The 22,315-nt window shown below is 32.8% G+C and overlaps 1 protein-coding gene across 1 annotated transcript in view; it reads right to left on the bottom strand.

The window, feature by feature from the left end:
• LOC132099298 (parathyroid hormone-related protein-like) overlaps positions 1-21,260 on the bottom strand; it is a 91,950-nt gene extending 70,690 nt beyond the window's left edge. Inside the window, exons 1-2 of the mRNA XM_059505732.1 lie at positions 21,116-21,260; positions 2,985-3,150 (exon numbers count right to left, since the gene is read on the bottom strand). The gene's annotated coding sequence lies outside the window, so the exon portion shown is untranslated. The remainder of the gene's footprint in view (positions 1-2,984; positions 3,151-21,115) is intronic.
• Positions 21,261-22,315: the final 1,055 nt, after the last annotated feature.

Raw genomic sequence — 22,315 nt, 5'->3', positions numbered from 1 at the left:
ACTGAACGACCAAATGTTTTTAAAGCCTATTATATATTGTTAGAAAACCTTCAATTGAATAAATGCTGTTCTTTTAAGCTTTTTATTCATCAAAGAATCCTGATTTAAAAAAAAAAGGATTCTAATAATAAATCAGCATATTATCATGATTTCTGAAGGATCATGTGACACTTTATACTGGAGTAATGCTGATGGAAATTCAGCTTTGCATCACAGAAATAAATTATATTTTAATGAATATTAAAATAGAAACCATTAGTTTATATTGTAATAACATTTTGCAATATTATTGTTTTTTTCTGTATTTTTGATCAAATAAATGCAGCTTTGATGAGTAGAAGAGTTGTTCTTTAAAAAACATTACTGATCCCAAAATTTTGAACAGTAGTGTGTATATATATATATATATATATATATATATATATATGCAACTTATTTAGACTGTGCATTATTGTGCATTACACAAATGACAAATCAACTTAATCTAAATCCGATTTAATTATGTTCCCCATGCTCTGCTGTTCAAATGTATCTCAGTTTGTAGAAATGCTTTCGTTTTTACTTCATGCAATTACACCTGTACTGTATGTGCTAAACATTTCCAGTGTCTGCAAACAAATGTTTTTTTGTCTCTGTCTTAGCCTCTTGTCTGTTATCGGCAACTGCAATGAGGTCATGAAGTGGCACGGCTTTCAATCAGGTCCTCTCCTGAGCTGGCCGTTCTCACGGGCCTCTGTTGATTCTACTTTGGGAGGGTCTGGACGCTTTGAAGCACGGTGTAAAAACTGTACAAACACAAATGTGCTTGAGGACGATGGCTCGTGTGTTTGTGCTCAGATCTCTAATACTGACACCGATGTGATATCAATACGAGGGAACGCCCAGAATCTAAACACCCCGCTCGTCCCCTTCTCCTCGCGTCTGACCCTCGAGCTCATGAAGGTGAGGCTGTGGTGTTTGGCATGGACGGAGGAAATCGAATCCGTCCGTTTAAAAGTTCCCGAAGGCTGTGTTGTTGTAAGGATTAGGGATGAAAAAAGGCGACAGGATTAATGCCACAGAAAGACAAACATGCACCAAGCGTTTTTTCCCTGCATAAAAGCTGTTCCCCTGCCCACCTTTTCCTCTCTACCTCCAATTAAACGACGGGATCGGGTTATGCTTTATTTTGTAGTCTTTAACGGCAGAATTCACTTTGCTTAAATGTAATCAAGCATTTAAGCGAAGGAAAAGATATTTCAGCGGAGGTCGTGCTGAGTGAGGATTTCGCTAAATGTCCTTCTCCCGTTCTTCCTCCAGCAGGCTTTTTGCGGTTTATCTGTGATCTTGAGTGATAGATATGTGTCCTAGCTTATATTCAGGTGTTATATTTTGAAGCTTTTGGCGATGAGGTCTGAACATGTTATGATTATGATATGATTAAAGAGAAGCACATGCATTCTTAAGTATTATAGCATATGGTTTAGTGGATCAGTCACATTCTTCTCTGCATATTGCAATTACTGCATATTTAAATTGAAAATAATACAAAATAAATAAATGATTATTGCTTTATGATATGGGAGCACAATAATCACAATGCGAAAAATATTAATATGCCTTCAAATAAGTTAAACATTTGCATTTCATTTACCTTCAAGCTTATTCATTCATCTGTTTACATTGAACTGACATCAGCATTAATCTGAATTAATCAGTGCCACACATACATAAATAGATTGCATAGGGATACACAAAACTCCCTTACCAGATATCAATGTTTTTCTGTACCATGCAAAAAAAAAAAAAAAAAATCTCATTTTGTGTATTGTAACATCTGAACGCATGTTTTAAATGTAATTCATGCATTTTGGATTTTTAAACACCTCTCAGTGATTAATAATTTTATATATATATATATATATACACAGAGAGTGAGAGAGAACTAGGTAGAAGTAATGATGTGTAGCCTCGACTGAAAAAGGAAAACTTTTGGAAAAACGACGTCATGCATCGGAGGAGAGTTTGCTATGAGCAGAGGTTTATTCCTTAGGTTTATTTAAACCCTGAATTATCTTTCAGAAATACCTTGATCATACACAATTAAAATAACATCCTATATGGCAAAAAGATAGATAGAAGAAATTAAAATAAATAATAAATAAAGCCTAAATGTGGGCTACTGTAAGATTGGAAATTTATTTTCTTGCCCCTGAAATACATTTTGGTCTATGAATGTTGAAACTACATATATTTTCTAAATTTCAGTGTCATTGAGCTTCATTGTTTTCAACATACAGTATATCTATGCGTTTAAGATTTGCTGTAGTATATTTATCACTTAACGTGAGTGCTTAGATAAAATTGGGAATACGTCCAGCTTTATATAAAGAGCTATAAAACAATAAAGTCAGATATTTGTGATGTGTCTAATAATAACAAGACAGAGATTAATTACATAGTATGTATTGCTTTGCATGAGTGTAGTACTCTATATGTACACAGGTGAATTATCAGGAACTATATATCTAACTTTTAATATATCTCTAGGCAATAAAATGTTTATTTTTTTTCTCTATGGTGTTTTATTTGCAACTACAGACATCCACGCTCTGATATTCTGCCTTCTGAATGACTGTCACAGCATGTAACAATAACTAGAAACAATAAATGACAGAATTAGACACAATGGGTTTCCAGTGTTGAAATATCCTTTCAGTTCCTAAATCAATCATGTGGATTTGGAAATTTTGTGTTCGTTTTGGTGTAGGTGCTGTAGGTGTTACTGATATCATGTTTATAAGCTGCTGATGAGCATGAAATCATTGCGTGGACAGAAAAGGAATCGCACTGAACTCTAAATATCTGCCACCTCTTAATGTTCCTCTCAGCACATAAAGTTTGGGCCATCTGCGAGTGCGACCTGACAGCGATGAGGAGACGATCAGTGAAGTCGGAGTGAAATCACTAAAGCCTGGATGAATCTCAGATGTCAGATAAATTACCTTCAGCTAATAATTTGGCTGTCTCTTTAGGTTCCTCCTTGATTTTGGGCTCCCCATCCATGCCAGTCCCTCAGGTAACTGGAGAACAAACAGCTTTCAGCTCACGAAGGGTTTCTTCTTTTACCCTGTTGATGTGTTCAGCCGTCTCATGGGATCTTTGCGGTATCTGAAACAAAGCAGCACACACATCTCCTCTAAGAGTGATTTGCTTCTTGAGGAAACTCCTGCTCGCACCACGCCGCTCCGAAACATGGACCCTCCAATGCACGCGGCGGCTGCCAGATCCTTACGAATTTTGAGTTAATATCTCGCAATTGTTTATATTGAACAATTCTGATTTTATATTGTGTTCCTGTAGCTCAACTGGTAGAGCACTGTCTATTAAGCGTAAGGTTGGGGGTTCGAATCCCCGGGAACACATAATAGATAAAAATTGATAGCCTGAATGCACTGTAAACTGTAAGTTTAAAAGCGTCCGCGAAATGCATAAATTTAATTTTAATTTAATTTGAATTTTATATTGTACAATTTTGTTCATATTTCGCAATTCTGAGGTTTTTATCTCACAATTCTTTATTTTGCACAATTCTGAGTTTATAGCATGCAATTCTGTTTATTTTGGGCAATTCTTAGTTTATATCACACAATTCTGTGTTAATATCTCGCAATTGTTTATATTGCACAATTCTGAGCTTATATTGTGCAATTTTGTTTATATCTTGCAATTCTGAGTTTATTTCTCACAATTGTTTATATTGCACAACTCTGAGTCTATCTCACGCAATCCTGTTTATATCGCACAATACTGAGTTTATATCACACAATTCTGTGTTAATATCTCGCAATTGTTTATATTGCACAATTCTGAGTTTATATCACACAATTCTGTTTATATCTCGTAATTCTGAGTTTATATCTCACAATTCTGTGTTAATATCTCGCAATTTTTTATATTGCACAATTCTGAGTTTATATCATGCAATTCTATTTATATTGCACAATTCTTAGTTTATATCACACAATTCTGTGTTAATATCTCGCAATTGTTTATATTGCACAATTCTGAGTTTATATCACACAATTCTGTTTATATCTCGTAATTCTGAGTTTATATCTCACAATTCTGTGTTAATATCTCGCAATTTTTTATATTGCACAATTCTGAGTTTATATCATGCAATTCTATTTATATTGCGCAATACTGAGTTTATATCACACAATTCTGTGTTAATATCTCGCAATTGTTTATATTGCAAAATTCTGAGTTTATATCACACAATTCTGTTTATATCTCGTAATTCTGAGTTTATATCTCACAATTCTGTGTTAATATCTCGCAATTTTTTATATTGCACAATTCTGAGTTTATATCACACAATTCTGTTTATATCTCGTAATTCTGAGTTTATATCTCACAATTCTGTGTTAATATCTCGCAATTGTTTATATTGCACAATTCTGAGTTTATATCACACAATTCTGTTTATATCTCGTAATTCTGAGTTTATATCTCACAATTCTGTGTTAATATCTCGCAATTTTTTATATTGCACAATTCTGAGTTTATATCATGCAATTCTATTTATATTGCGCAATTCTTAGTTTATATCACACAATTCTGTGTTAATATCTCGCAATTGTTTATATTGCACAATTCTGAGTTTATATTGTGCAATTTTGTTTATATCTTGCAATTCTGAGTTTATTTCTTGCAATTGTTTATATTGCACAATTCTGAATTTATATCACGCAATTCTGTTTATATCTCGTAATTCTGAGTTTATATCTCACAATTCTGTTTATATCTCGTAATTCTGAGTTTATATCACGCAATTCTGTTTATATCTCGTAATTCTGAGTTTATATCTCACAATTCTGTTTATATCTCGTAATTCTGAGTTTATATCTCACAATTCTGTTTATATCTCATAATTCTGAGTTTATATCTCACAATTCTGTTTATATCTCGTAATTCTGAGTTTATATCTCACAATTCTGTTTTATATCTCGTAATTCTGAGTTTATATCTCACAATTCTGTTTATATCTCGTAATTCTGAGTTTATATCTCACTATTCAGTTTATATCTCGCAATTCTGTTCTATATCTCATAATTCTGAGTTTATATCTCACAATTCTGTTTATATCTCATAATTCTGAGTTTATATCTCACAATTCTGTTTTATATCTCATAATTCTGAGTTTATATCTCACAATTCTGTTTATATCTCGTAATTCTGAGTTTATATCTCACTATTCAGTTTATATCTCACAATTCTGTTTTATATCTCATAATTCTGAGTTTATATCTCACAATTCAGTTTATATCTCATAATTCAGAGTTTATATCTCACAATTCAGTTTATATCTCATAATTCTGAGTTTATATCTCACAATTCTGTTTTATATCTCATAATTCTGAGTTTATATCTCACAATTCTGTTTATATCTCGTAATTCTGAGTTTATATCTCACTATTTAGTTTATATCTCGCAATTCTGTTTTATATCTCATAATTCTGAGTTTATATCTCACAATTCTGTTTTATATCTCATAATTCTGAGTTTATATCTCACAATTCAGTTTATATCTCGTAATTCTGAGTTTATATCTCACTATTCAGTTTATATCTCGTAATTCTGAGTTTATATCTCACAATTCTGTTTTATATCTCATAATTCTGAGTTTATATCTCACAATTCTGTTCATATATCGTAATTCTGAGTTTATATCTCACTATTCAGTTTATATCTCGCAATTCTGTTTTATATCTCATAATTCTGAGTTTATATCTCACAATTCTGTTTTATATCTCATAATTCTGAGTTTATATCTCACAATTCTGTTTATATCTCATAATTCTGAGTTTATATCTCACTATTCAGTTTATATCTCACAATTCTGTTTTATATCTCATAATTCTGAGTTTATATCTCACAATTCAGTTTATATCTCATAATTCAGAGTTTATATCTCACAATTCAGTTTATATCTCATAATTCAGAGTTTATATCTCACAATTCAGTTTATATCTCATAATTCAGAGTTTATATCTCACAATTCAGTTTATATCTCATAATTCAGAGTTTATATCTCACAATTCAGTTTATATCTCATAATTCAGAGTTTATATCTCACAATTCTGAGTTTATATCTCACAATTCAGTTTATATCTCATAATTCTGAGTTTATATCTCACAATTCTGTGTTAATATCTCGCAATTTTTTATATTGCACAATTCTGAGTTTATATCATGCAATTCTATTTATATTGCGCAATACTGAGTTTATATCACACAATTCTGTGTTAATATCTCGCAATTGTTTATATTGCAATTATTTTATATCTCATAATTCTGAGTTTATATCTCACAATTCAGTTTATATCTCGTAATTCTGAGTTTATATCTCACTATTCAGTTTATATCTCGTAATTCTGAGTTTATATCTCACAATTCTGTTTTATATCTCATAATTCTGAGTTTATATCTCACAATTCTGTTCATATATCGTAATTCTGAGTTTATATCTCACTATTCAGTTTATATCTCGCAATTCTGTTTTATATCTCATAATTCTGAGTTTATATCTCACAATTCTGTTTTATATCTCATAATTCTGAGTTTATATCTCACAATTCTGTTTATATCTCATAATTCTGAGTTTATATCTCACTATTCAGTTTATATCTCACAATTCTGTTTTATATCTCATAATTCTGAGTTTATATCTCACAATTCAGTTTATATCTCATAATTCAGAGTTTATATCTCACAATTCAGTTTATATCTCATAATTCAGAGTTTATATCTCACAATTCAGTTTATATCTCATAATTCAGAGTTTATATCTCACAATTCAGTTTATATCTCATAATTCAGAGTTTATATCTCACAATTCAGTTTATATCTCATAATTCAGAGTTTATATCTCACAATTCTGAGTTTATATCTCACAATTCAGTTTATATCTCATAATTCTGAGTTTATATCTCACAATTCTGTGTTAATATCTCGCAATTTTTTATATTGCACAATTCTGAGTTTATATCATGCAATTCTATTTATATTGCGCAATACTGAGTTTATATCACACAATTCTGTGTTAATATCTCGCAATTGTTTATATTGCACAATTCTGAGTTTATATCACACAATTCTGTTTATATCTCGTAATTCTGAGTTTATATCTCACAATTCTGTGTTAATATCTCGCAATTTTTTATATTGCACAATTCTGAGTTTATATCACACAATTCTGTTTATATCTCGTAATTCTGAGTTTATATCTCACAATTCTGTGTTAATATCTCGCAATTGTTTATATTGCACAATTCTGAGTTTATATCACACAATTCTGTTTATATCTCGTAATTCTGAGTTTATATCTCACAATTCTGTGTTAATATCTCGCAATTTTTTATATTGCACAATTCTGAGTTTATATCATGCAATTCTATTTATATTGCGCAATTCTTAGTTTATATCACACAATTCTGTGTTAATATCTCGCAATTGTTTATATTGCACAATTCTGAGTTTATATTGTGCAATTTTGTTTATATCTTGCAATTCTGAGTTTATTTCTTGCAATTGTTTATATTGCACAATTCTGAATTTATATCACGCAATTCTGTTTATATCTCGTAATTCTGAGTTTATATCTCACAATTCTGTTTATATCTCGTAATTCTGAGTTTATATCACGCAATTCTGTTTATATCTCGTAATTCTGAGTTTATATCTCACAATTCTGTTTATATCTCGTAATTCTGAGTTTATATCTCACAATTCTGTTTATATCTCATAATTCTGAGTTTATATCTCACAATTCTGTTTATATCTCGTAATTCTGAGTTTATATCTCACAATTCTGTTTTATATCTCGTAATTCTGAGTTTATATCTCACAATTCTGTTTATATCTCGTAATTCTGAGTTTATATCACGCAATTCTGTTTATATCTCGTAATTCTGAGTTTATATCTCACTATTCAGTTTATATCTCGCAATTCTGTTCTATATCTCATAATTCTGAGTTTATATCTCACAATTCTGTTTATATCTCATAATTCTGAGTTTATATCTCACAATTCTGTTTTATATCTCATAATTCTGAGTTTATATCTCACAATTCTGTTTATATCTCGTAATTCTGAGTTTATATCTCACTATTCAGTTTATATCTCACAATTCTGTTTTATATCTCATAATTCTGAGTTTATATCTCACAATTCAGTTTATATCTCATAATTCAGAGTTTATATCTCACAATTCAGTTTATATCTCATAATTCTGAGTTTATATCTCACAATTCTGTTTTATATCTCATAATTCTGAGTTTATATCTCACAATTCTGTTTATATCTCGTAATTCTGAGTTTATATCTCACTATTTAGTTTATATCTCGCAATTCTGTTTTATATCTCATAATTCTGAGTTTATATCTCACAATTCTGTTTTATATCTCATAATTCTGAGTTTATATCTCACAATTCAGTTTATATCTCGTAATTCTGAGTTTATATCTCACTATTCAGTTTATATCTCGTAATTCTGAGTTTATATCTCACAATTCTGTTTTATATCTCATAATTCTGAGTTTATATCTCACAATTCTGTTCATATATCGTAATTCTGAGTTTATATCTCACTATTCAGTTTATATCTCGCAATTCTGTTTTATATCTCATAATTCTGAGTTTATATCTCACAATTCTGTTTTATATCTCATAATTCTGAGTTTATATCTCACAATTCTGTTTATATCTCATAATTCTGAGTTTATATCTCACTATTCAGTTTATATCTCACAATTCTGTTTTATATCTCATAATTCTGAGTTTATATCTCACAATTCAGTTTATATCTCATAATTCAGAGTTTATATCTCACAATTCAGTTTATATCTCATAATTCAGAGTTTATATCTCACAATTCAGTTTATATCTCATAATTCAGAGTTTATATCTCACAATTCAGTTTATATCTCATAATTCAGAGTTTATATCTCACAATTCAGTTTATATCTCATAATTCAGAGTTTATATCTCACAATTCTGAGTTTATATCTCACAATTCAGTTTATATCTCATAATTCAGAGTTTATATCTCACAATTCTGAGTTTATATCTCACAATTCTGTTTTATATCTCATAATTCTGAGTTTATATCTCACAATTCAGTTTATATCTCATAATTCAGAGTTTATATCTCACAATTCAGTTTATATCTCATAATTCAGAGTTTATATCTCACAATTCAGTTTATATCTCATAATTCAGAGTTTATATCTCACAATTCAGTTTATATCTCATAATTCAGAGTTTATATCTCACAATTCTGAGTTTATATCTCACAATTCTGTTTATATCTCATAATTCTGAGTTTATATCTCACAATTCAGTTTATATCTCATAATTCAGAGTTTATATCTCACAATTCAGTTTATATCTCATAATTCAGAGTTTATATCTCACAATTCAGTTTATATCTCATAATTCAGAGTTTATATCTCACAATTCTGTTTATATCTCATAATTCAGAGTTTATATCTCACAATTCTGTTTATATCTCATAATTCAGAGTTTATATCTCACAATTCTGAGTTTATATCTCACAATTCTGTTTTATATCTCATAATTCTGAGTTTATATCTCACAATTCTGTTTATATCTCATAATTCTGAGTTTATATCTCACAATTCTGTTTATATGACGCAATTCTGAGTTTATATCTCACAATTCTGAGTTTATATCTCACAATTCTGAGTTTCTAGTTTTCTGTAGAGCTGCTAAAATTTATTTTGTTTCATAAGTGATTAAGTAAATTGAACTGAATAGTGACACTTTTGTTTTCTGAAATTGAAAATGTTTCATAATTTATAAATTTTACAACACTGAAACTGAACTCAACGTCATAAAAATGACTTAACTTGTAATGCACTCACACAAAGCTACTCAGGCCAGAAAAGCACAAAAACAAGTGCTTTGTGAGAAATCCAACTCTTTATATAAGCACACGCCGTGTCACACACACTTCCCTCTGTTCAGCGTCCTGCACATTTCCTGCAAAAAAAAGCTGCGACATGCAGCACAGTCAGGGGCCGTGCTGCACAAATTCATTTTTCAGAAGGAAACCATGTTTCCCCCTTAAGTACATTATACATGTACGGTGTGCTTACAGTGGTTAACCAAAGACTTCAAATTGTTTTCTCAAATCACAGAGTGTCCAAGTGAAATGAATGAGGCTCTACACATACATCTGGCCGCCCTTTTCAATTACTAACCCGCACATCGCGTTACACACAGAAAAAAATCAGATATAGATTCATAAGAAAATTGAGCCGTCAGCTAATTATTATGGTGTAAATGCACAGTAATCACTTACAATTAGTGGTCTTGGTTAGTGTTTGGTCAGCATGTTTTAATTTGTGACGAGATCAGAGCTCACAGGCTGGACCAATGTTAAATTTAAGCACATTATCAGGTATTAAATGTCAAAGTAAAGGGTTGTGTGTCCTGTGCAGACGTCCTGTCCTTCTCCATCATGGTAGCATACACACAAACTAACTTATTCATCAACTAAACTATCAGCTCTGAGAATAACTAGCTGCTGAGAAAACTTTTTTCTTGCATAAAATGTCATATTTGTGATAATCTTTTGGATGTTAACATGCCAGAAATGCACTCACCTATCTATCTATCTATCTATCTATCTATCTATCTATCTATCTAATTAAACATATATTTATATATTGTGTATATTATATATATTGTGTTTATTATTATTATTATAATTATTATTATTCTGACTTGAACAAGCTCCTATAACCAAAGAAATAAACTCATCATATTTAATTATTTTTTATTACTATTATTGTTGTTTATTATCATGTGATTTGAACAAACCCTATAAGCAAAGTATTGAACTTACTATATTTGTTTAATTGTTTATTGTTATTATTTATTTAAACTAAACCAAAATATTAAACCTATTTATTGTTTAATAAATATTAAATTAATTAATGATTTTTTTTGTGTGGGATTTAAAACCCTTACAACTAAAGCATTAAACTTTTCATATTTATGTTTAATTATTAATTTTTATTATTATTGTTGTTATTACCATTTATTGGGAGTTGAACAAACTCCTTTGACCAAAGTGTTAAACTTATTACATGTATATATTTTAATTTATTTATTATCATGTGATTTGAACAACCCCCAATAATTAAAGCAGTAACATTTATTTTATTTTTTTATTTGTTTGTTTGTTTATTATGTGATTTGAACACGCCCTGTATGCAAGCTATTAAACTTCAGGGAAATTCCTGCAGATAAGAATGAAACATATACATGTTGTCATGACTTAGGTCTGTGTTGCTGTGTTTTTGTCTTGTTGTCTGTGTGTCTAGTCTCTGAACACATGAGAGGTTTCTTTTTGCCCTGTGGAGTGATCATTCTTTTGTTTTCCCTTTTTGCCCAGTGAGGGCTAAATAAACTTTTTGTCACCTGCTACTGAATCCTGCGTATCCCTGACACATATACAGTCTCTAAAGACCATTATGTGATCATAATGTGCATGCATTATTCAATTAGTAAAACTGCATGAGATTTAATTTATTGGTGAATAATATTGTGTATTTAAAAAAACCATAATAGAGAGATCTGACCCATTTGATGAACGTTTGACTGAAACATTCAGTCAAACTAAACAATGCATACGTTTATGAGTTTATGTTAAAACTGTGCAATCAAAGTTTGATATGCAAATACATCAATCTCACATTTAGGCCTAAATTTGAGTGTTTTTCGGGTTAATGCACTGCTGATTTTAAAGGTAATGAAGCGTGAGCATATAATTTGGTGATTGTGTTATGCAGCCAAACTCTAAACAGCAGTCAAGCTCAATTTGATTAGAATGGACCCACACTTAGAAATCTCCATAGCAAATGCTAAATGCATTTCATGTTCACGGGGCTCAAGTACAGCTGAAACTTCTGCTGTGTTTGTCTAATAAAAAGTGTGTCGGCACCGAGGCGGGTCGAGATCGAGCGCAGTTAGCAAAAAGCCGCGATTTGACCCCTTCCACCAAAAACAGAAAACATGCATTTTAGTTCAAATAATCCATGTGTAATTGAGTTTTAAAATGACGCAGACAGGAACAATCAAACATGTAGCAGACGACGTGCTGAAACAAAGACAGTAGTCAGTGGGAGCCGACGGGGGGCCAGATCCCATCTGAGTCATGTCACACAGCTCTTAAACCCATTACGCTTTCCCCAATCATTCACTAATGGTCTGCGAAGCGGTCTGTTATGACAGAGTATGTTTCACATTAACCAGCAGCAGTAGGAGTTTGCAGATAAAACGTATCGCCACGTTCCCTTTCCTCGGTTTGCGTGAGGCCATGCAGCAAATAAAAACTGCGAAAGTGGATTGTGTTCCATGCTCGCCAGCAGAAACTGTTTTTACTTCTTTATTCAATGGAGCATTTATGCAGCAGTTGCTGCTCAGTTATTTGTCTACATCTGAACGCCAGATGGAGGTGTTTGGATTGTAATTTCAGACTAGAGGTGGCTGATTTGGGGGTAAAATTAGGATAAAGGTCACCCAAAAATGCTTATTTATTCACCAAGGTCTGTTGCTTTGGAAAACAGCATCAGCACAAAACCACAACAACATATTTTTATGCTTTTGGCAGACTGAGAAGACTTAACAGACCACATTTATTATATTGTGGAATGGCTGGTTGCCCATCATGCTTTGCTATATATATATATATATATATTTTAGATTACTTACTAGTCTACACTTTTTGTGTGACTATGTTGCATAACATGAGCAAGACCGTCAATCAAATGAGTAGCTTTTATTTTTAATAGTTACTTGGGGAATTAAAGAAAATTAATTTGCATCTTTGATTCTGGCATTGATTATTATAATGTGTCGAGCATTCAAATGCGAAACATGATACCAAAGCAATCTAAACAATAAAAATAATCGTGAGCAATAAACACAAGTTAATTTAACATGCCGGTCATTTCTATCATATATTTATACACTGTATCAAAGCTTTGTGTTTACATAAAACAAACGGTGAAATAAAGTTTGATGAGTGACCACTTTTATTAAGTTATATCTTTAAAATGACTGAAATACAGACTTTAATTTGACATTCACTACAGACATGCTTTCTGCTCACTGATCTCTCTCTCAAGAGATAGAACGATAGAACGAAGGAACGATAGATCGATATATGGATAGAACGATAGAACGATAGAACGATAGATCGATAGAACGATAGATCGATATATAGATAGAACGATAGAACGATAGATCGATAGAACGATAGATCGATAGAACGATAGAACGATAGATCGATAGATCGATAGATCGATATATAGATAGAACGATAGAACGATAGATCGATAGAACGATAGAACGATAGATCGATAGAACGATAGAACGATAGATCGATAGAACGATAGAATGATAGATCGATAGCTCGATAGAACGATAGAACGATAGATAGCTCGATAGAACGATAGATCGATAGAACGATAGATCGATAGAACGATAGAACGACAGATCGATAGAACGACAGATCGAAAGATAGATCGATAGAATGATAGATCGATAGAACGATAGATCGATAGAACGATAGCTCGATAGATCGATAGAATGATAGAACGATAGATCGATAGATAGCTCGATAGAACGATAGAACGATAGAACGATAGCTCAAAAGAACGATAGAACGATAGCTCAATAGATCGATAGAACGATAGAACGATAGATCGATAGATAGATCGATAGAACGATAGAACGATAGATAGATAGATAGATAGATAGATAGATAGATAGATAGATAGATAGATAGATAGATCGATAGATCGATAGATAGCTCGATAGAACGATAGAACGATAGATCGATCGATAGATAGATAGATAGATAGATAGATAGATAGATAGATAGATAGATAGATAGATAGATTGATAGAACGACAGATCGATAGAACGACAGATCGATAGATAGATCGATAGAACGATAGATCGATAGAACGATAGATAGCTCGATAGATCGATAGAATGATAGAACGATAGATCGATAGAACGATAGCTCAATAGAACGATAGAACGATAGCTCGATAGAACGATAGCTCGATAGATCGATAGAACGATAGAACGATAGATAGATAGAACGATAGATCGATATATAGATAGAACGATAGAACGATAGATCGATAGAACGATAGATCGATAGAACGATAGAACGATAGATCGATAGATCGATAGATCGATATATAGATAGAACGATAGAACGATAGAACGATAGAACGATAGAACGATAGATCGATAGAACGATAGAACGATAGATCGATAGAACGATAGATCGATAGCTCGATAGAACGATAGAACGATAGATAGCTCGATAGAACGATAGATCGATAGAACGATAGATCGATAGAACGATAGAACGACAGATCGATAGAACGACAGATCGATAGAACGATAGATCGATAGAACGATAGCTCGATAGATCGATAGAATGATAGAACGATAGATCGATAGATAGCTCGATAGAACGATAGAACGATAGAACGATAGCTCAAAAGAACGATAGAACGATAGCTCGATAGATCGATAGAACGATAGCTCGATAGATCGATAGAACGATAGAACGATAGATCGATAGAACGATAGATAGATAGATAGATAGATAGATAGATAGATAGATAGATAGATAGATAGATAGATCGATAGAACGATAGATCGATAGATAGCTCGATAGAACGATAGAACGATAGATCGATCGATAGAACGATAGATAGATAGATAGATAGATAGATAGATAGATAGATAGATAGATAGATAGATAGATAGATAGATAGATAGATAGATAGATTGATAGAACGACAGATCGATAGAACGACAGATCGATAGATAGATCGATAGAACGATAGATCGATAGAACGATAGATAGCTCGATAGATCGATAGAATGATAGAACGATAGATCGATAGAACGATAGCTCAATAGAACGATAGAACGATAGCTCGATAGATCGATAGAACGATAGATCGATAGAACGATAGCTCTAGAGATCGATAGAACGATAGATAGATAGAACGATAGAACGATAGAACGATAGATAGATAGATAGATAGATAGATAGATAGATAGATAGATAGATAGATAGATAGCTCGATAGATAGCTCGATAGATAGCTCGATAGAACGATAGATCGATAGAACGATAGATCGATAGAACGATAGATCGATAGAACGATAGCTCGATAGATCGATAGAACGATAGAACGATAGATAGATCGATAGAACGATAGATAGATAGATAGATAGATAGATAGATAGATAGATAGATAGATAGATAGATAGATAGCTCGATAGAACGATAGATCGATAGAACGATAGAACGACAGATCGATAGATTGATAGAACGATAGATCGATAGAACGATAGAACGATAGATCGATAGAACGATAGATTGATAGAACGATAGCTCGATAGATCGATAGAATGATAGAACGATAGATTGATAGATAGCTCGATAGAACGATAGAACGATAGCTCGATAGATCGATAGAACGATAGAACGATCGATAGAACGATAGATCGACAGAACGATAGATAGATCGATAGAAAGATCGATAGAACGATAGATAGATAGATAGATAGATAGATAGATAGATAGATAGATAGATAGATAGATAGATAGATAGATAGATAGATAGATAGATAGATAGATAGATAGATAGATAGATAGATAGCTCGATAGAACGATAGAACGATAGAACGATAGATAGATCAATAGAACGATAGATTGATAGAACGATAGAACGATAGATAGATAGATAGATAGATAGATAGATAGATAGATAGATAGATAGATAGATAGATAGATAGATCGATAGAACGATAGAACGATCGATAGAACGATAGATCGACAAAACGATAGATAGATCGATAGAAAGATCGATAGAACGATAGATAGATAGATAGATAGATAGATAGATAGATAGATAGATAGATAGATAGATAGATAGATAGATAGATAGATAGATAGAACGATAGAACGATAGATAGATCAATAGAACGATAGATTGATAGAACGATAGAACGATAGAACGATAGATAGATAGAACGATAGAACGATAGATAGATAGATAGATAGATAGATAGATAGATAGATAGATAGATAGATAGATAGATAGATAGATAGATCGATAGATCGATAGATAGATAGATAGATAGATAGATAGATAGATAGATAGATAGAACTATAGATAGATAGAACGATAGAACGATAGATAGATAGATAGATAGATAGATAGATAGATAGATAGATAGATAGATAGATAGATAGATCTATAGATAGATAGATAGATAGATAGATAGATAGATAGATAGATAGATAGATAGATAGATAGATAGATAGATAGATAGATAGAACTATAGATAGATAGAACGATAGATTAGCCTCAAAATACCCCAAGACCAACCCTTCAAACTCAGGACCTCATGAGATGACAGAGCGCTGACAAGTGTAAAAACTGACCTACTTTAAGACACTGCTGCTAAAAATGGATTCTGGCTCGTTATTGCAGACTTCCTTCAGTGAAATCATCTGGAACGCCGTGCGAACACTTGTTATTGAGTCACAGTACATCACTGTCAGTCTGCTTCACACATCATTTGAGGCCGACGCGTTTGCTTGGGTGCGAGGAGCGACATGAAGACAGGTCAGATGATTGGCACTAAAACAATCTCAGTGCTGCTGAAAAAACTGTTTCCACCATTGCAAAAAAAAAATGCAATATGTAAACTTTTTTCTCAGAATTGCGAGGAAAATGTAGGAATTGTGAGATATAAACTCAGGAACATAGTTACAGAAGAGACATGCATTTCTTTTGCGTACTCCACTGGATTTGCACTGACATCTCATTGGGACTTCATTAAATGCATGCATTAGCAGTTGGCTTAGAGCGTGAATGTTTAAAGCGATTCCCGTGTGCCATGTGCTATAACTCTAAAGCCCTCAGGAGCCGACCGGCTCTGGACAGAGACTGAAGGAACGTGTGAGGAGAAAAACTGTGACACGCTCAAATGACCGGCATCAAAGCTGCTGCTCCTGAAAAAATCATTACAAGCGAAGGAGAAGGAGAGGGAAAAAACAGACATCTGGGAAGCAGTAATATCTGCTTATTTCAGTGGCCTCCACCACTAAAGAGCTGGATCCATCAGTCAATTTCAGACTGTTTAGAGGCTCTGTGTGAGCATTTTTGAATGAAACATTGAGTGAATGATTCAATGGCTCACTAATAAAAACAGTCCCTTCTTTCTTAGAACAGTTGTGGCCTAATGATTAAAGAGTAGGAACCAAAAGTCGCAGGTTTGAGTCTTGGTACCGGAAGGGATTGTACAGTAGGTGGGGGAGTGAATGACCAGCGATTTCATTTAGCATCAGTCCCAAGACTGAGGTGAGACCCTTGAGCACCAAGCCCCTAAATGCTCCTTGGGCTTCGCATCAAAAAATAGCTCCTCACTGCTCCGTGTGTGTGTGTGTGTGTGTGTGTGTGTTCACTTCTCACCAGCTTTTTTGAACAAAAGGGTTGAGTGAATTATTCACTGACTCATTTGCATACATATTTCTTGTAGGGGCTGTGACGGGTCACTGATTTCGGGTGAGGGTTATATGGGGTAAAAGAGCTGAGGATAAGCACTAAAGCAGCTCCAGTTTCGTGGATGAGAAGAGGAACATCATCAGAGGAGTCTGGGAGATGTCACTGCATTAACACAGGGAAAGAGACGAGTCTTAGGCCAGAGTAATGAACAGCATGTGTGTGTGTGTGTGTGTGTGTGTGTGTGTGTGTGTCTGTGTGTGAGGTGATGTCAGGCAAATGACTGTAAATAAAGCATTAGAATTAGAAGTTATATCATACAATCTATGACTTGGCGAGGAAAACAATAAAATTAGGTTAATTAGAGTATTGCAATGTGGTTTCTAAGGTGTCCTAAGTGGTTGCTAAGTAGTTGTGACTGTTTTCATTAACAAGACATTGAATCGTTCACTCAACAGATTCATTCAAATGTTCTGGTTCATTAAGGAACAAAACAAGTGGCTGTTTTCATAAGTGAATAATTGAATCGTTCACTCAACCGATTCGTTCAAATGTTCTGATTCATTAAGGAACAAAACAAGTGGCTGTTTTCATAAGTGAATAATTGAATCGTTCACTCAACCGATTCGTTCAAATGTTCTGATTCATTAAGGAACAAAACAAGTGACTGTTTTCATCAGTTAGACATTAAATCGTTCACTCAACCGATTCGTTAAAATGTTCTGATTCATTAAGGAACAAAACAAGTGGCTGTTTTCATAAGTGAGAAATTGAATCGTTCACTCAACCGATTCGTTCAAATCTTCTGATTCATTAAGGAACAAAACAAGTGGCTGTTTTCATAAGTTAGAAATTGAATCGTTCACTCAACCGATTCGTTCAAATCTTCTGATTCATTAAGGAACAAAACAAGTGGCTGTTTTCATAAGTGAGAAATTGAATCGTTCACTCAACTGATTCGTTCAAATGTTCTGATTCATTAAGGAACAAAACAAGTGACTGTTTTCATCAGTGAGACATTGAATCATTCACTCAACTGATTCGTTAAAATGTTCTGATTCATTAAGGAACAAAACAAGTGGCTGTTTTTATCAGTTAGACATGAAATCGTTCACTCAACCGATTTGTTCAAATGTTCTGATTCATTAAGGAACAAAACAAGTGACTGTTTTCATCAGTGAAACATTGAATCATTCACTCAACTGATTCGTTCAAATGTTCTGATTCATTAAGGAACAAAACAAGTGGCTGTTTTTATCAGTTAGACATGAAATCATTCACTCAACTGATTCGTTCATATGTTCTGATTCATTAAGGAACAAAACAAGTGGCTGTTTTTATTAGTGAAACATTGAATCATTCACTTAACCGATTCGTTCAAATCTTCTGATTCATTAAGGAACAAAACAAGTGGCTGTTTTCATAAGTGAGAAATTGAATCGTTCACTCAACCGATTCGTTCAAATCTTCTGATTCATTAAGGAACAAAACAAGTGGCTGTTTTTATCAGTTAGACATGAAATCGTTCACTCAACTGATTCGTTCAAATCTTCTGATTCATTAAGGAACAAAACAAGTGACTGCTTTCATCAGTGAGACATTGAATCATTCACTCAACCGATTCGTTCAAATGTTCTGATTCATTAAGGAACAAAACAAGTGGCTGTTTTCTTAAGTGAGAAATTGAATCGTTCACTCAACCGATTCGTTCAAATCTTCTGATTCATTAAGGAACAAAACAAGTGGCTGTTTTCATAAGTGAGAAATTGAATCGTTCACTCAACCGATTCGTTCAAATGTTCTGATTCATTAAGGAACAAAACAAGTGGCTGTTTTCATAAGTGAGAAATTGAATCGTTCACTCAACCGATTCGTTCAAATGTTCTGATTCATTAAGGAACAAAACAAGTGGCTGTTTTCATAAGTGAGAAATTGAATCGTTCACTCAACCGATTCGTTCAAATCTTCTGATTCATTAAGGAACAAAACAAGTGGCTGTTTTCATAAGTGAGAAATTGAATCATTCACTCAACTGATTCGTTCAAATGTTCTGATTCATTAAGGAACAAAACAAGTGACTGTTTTCATCAGTGAAACATTGAATCATTCACTCAACCGATTCGTTCAAATTGAATCATTCACTCAACCAATTTGTTCAAATCTTCTGATTCATTAAGGAACAAAACATTCCCTCTTAATTCTTCATTAATTCGTAATTTTCCTCTTTTTAATTGCCCTGTCTAATAAAAGGCATATTGTCAGCATTCGGCAAATGTGCATATATGTTTTTGAAACAAATCTTTAAATATCGAATACACATTTAATTCCACTAGCAGTCTTTAGTTATTCAGTCAGTGTGAGTCTGATCTCCGTCTGTGGAACAGTTCCTCTGAGCTGCTTTGAATAGTTCGGTCTGGTGAAGCGTCATGCACGGCCCATAAACCTGCTGTCTGACCCTTCAACCCCCAAACCAGCCCCGTCTTTCTCTCTTTCTCTCTGTTTCCTTCTATCCATCTGTCTTTCGCTCCTCAGCAAAAGCAGCAGCTCAGTTTATTTGTGTTCAGCTTGTCTGGTGGGACGTTCGCCGCTCCAGATTCTGCCCAAACATCTATTCTCATCCACACTCACGCAGCCAGAAACATCTGCATGCACACGGCTGGTGAATCTCATCAAACCATGGCCAGGACACATGTAACTTCAAATCACAAGGGGAAAAGTATCAAGGCTTGATTACGCTTATTTTTGTAACATTATTTTTACTACATCTAAGCATGTTTTGACCATTTTCTCATTATTATTATTATGCATTTGATTGTTGTTGTACTTTTTTTTTATAGTGTGTGTTATTCATTTATTCATTCGTTCAATTACATTGTTCACGTTTTCCAGAAAATTAAGCCTATTTTAAAGACAATCAAGATTTTTTTATTATTATTTTTTATGACAATTAATTTTTTTTTATGCATTGATTTTGCATTTATTTACATATGCACTTTTACCTTCAAATTATTTTTTTTCTTCATATTTTTATAGTATATTTTTTTCACATTTTTGTCAAATTTAAGATAATTTTCTCTCCATTATTTATTTACTAATATGTTTTATGATTTTTATTGTGCATTTACTTTAGTTATAATTTTGATTTAAACTTTAAAATCATATAATAATTAAAATACATTATTATATGTTTCACATTTTCAAGCAATTAAGACTATTTAAGTGATACTCCTATTTTTGTAAAATTATTTTTTATGAAATTCGAGCTCATTTCTCCCCAAAAAGAAACACACACACACACACACACACACACACTTATTTATTTAGTTATTTATTATATTTTCAAGAACACTAGCCTTTTTTAAGGACCATTAAGAATTTATGTGACATTATATGTTATATTTAAGGTTACATTTTTCTTTACCATAATGCACCTGTAAGCTTTTATACATTATTTGGTTGCCTTTAAGACTCTTGAAGGCCAGGACTTTACCTGCAGACGAGCGGCTGTGGTTTAATCCGAGCTGGTTCTCCAGTCTTTACTGTGTTAATGGTTTTGGCACGAGCGGCCTGCCGCGGCATCTGTGTGTCTGCAGACGTGAGATGACCGTGTGTCATAGGAAACATTCCTGAATCCCTCTGTGTTTGTGTTTCCTCCTGCAGGACACATGGACTTTCTGGTTATTTGTCCAGCGTTTAAACAAAGAAAGCACCCGATGACCACCAGCGTGTTCCACTCATGGGAAACTCCTATTTGAAGCTCACCTTTCCAAAAAGAAGTTTATTTTATTAAGTACACTTAAGTAAAGATCAAGTACATTTTTAAGTATTTACTAATTAAATACTTCGTACACTTTGAAGTATAGTCTCTGTTAAATACTTTATATGCAAGTATACTCAGAAGTTTTCTTTTAGTGAACTTTACATCATCCTTTAAGTATAGTACTATGTCCCTATTTAGGTTTTAATGTGTATATATTTTGTTATATGAATATCTGAACATACAAAACTCTAAAGAAAGAACAGAGTATCTGCTTGTGAACTAAAACATTTTATTCTAGCTTCGTGCGTTACTTTTTAAAACACTTTAATGTGGGTAAGTTTCATAAAAAAAGAAATAACATTTTGAACAAAAAGCTGAAAAAAGACTATGAATTGGAATCAGGAGTCGATCAACACCCCAAAGTTGGACTGTAATTATTACTTCTTCATCGGTCCACATTTTATTCCATAACGTTACAGTTTTGATGCCGTTTCATGTCAGATGATCGTGTTAGATTACATGTGTTAGCATCTGCTGTTTCTTTTTCTTCTTCACTTGTGTTTTCTTGGAAATTCTGTGCGGAAGATGTGTACTAGCGCCCTCTAGCGTATAACAATGAAAACAGATATATTTAGACTTTTTTAAGTATAAGTCAAGTATACTTAAGTGATATTTTAAGTATATTTCTGAGAAGTACATAAAAAGTCAACTAAAAGCATACTTTCCTATTTTAAGCTTAAAATAAGTACACTAATAGCACACTTTTATTATTCAAGTGCAGGTTACTTTTAGTCACGTAGAAGGTTTTCTCAAACTCCAGCCGTTCAGATTGAGTTCTGAGAGAAAAGAGTCCAACTCCGTGCCATAAAACATTTCAGTTGCGTTGCTGTCTATTCAGGGTCATCAGAAAGCTCTCTGATCTCATAATTA

This window comes from Carassius carassius, chromosome 22 (assembly GCF_963082965.1).
Source record: "Carassius carassius chromosome 22, fCarCar2.1, whole genome shotgun sequence".
NCBI classification, from domain to species: Eukaryota; Metazoa; Chordata; class Actinopteri; order Cypriniformes; family Cyprinidae; genus Carassius; species Carassius carassius.
This window is presented reverse-complemented; position numbering and strand designations above follow the sequence as displayed.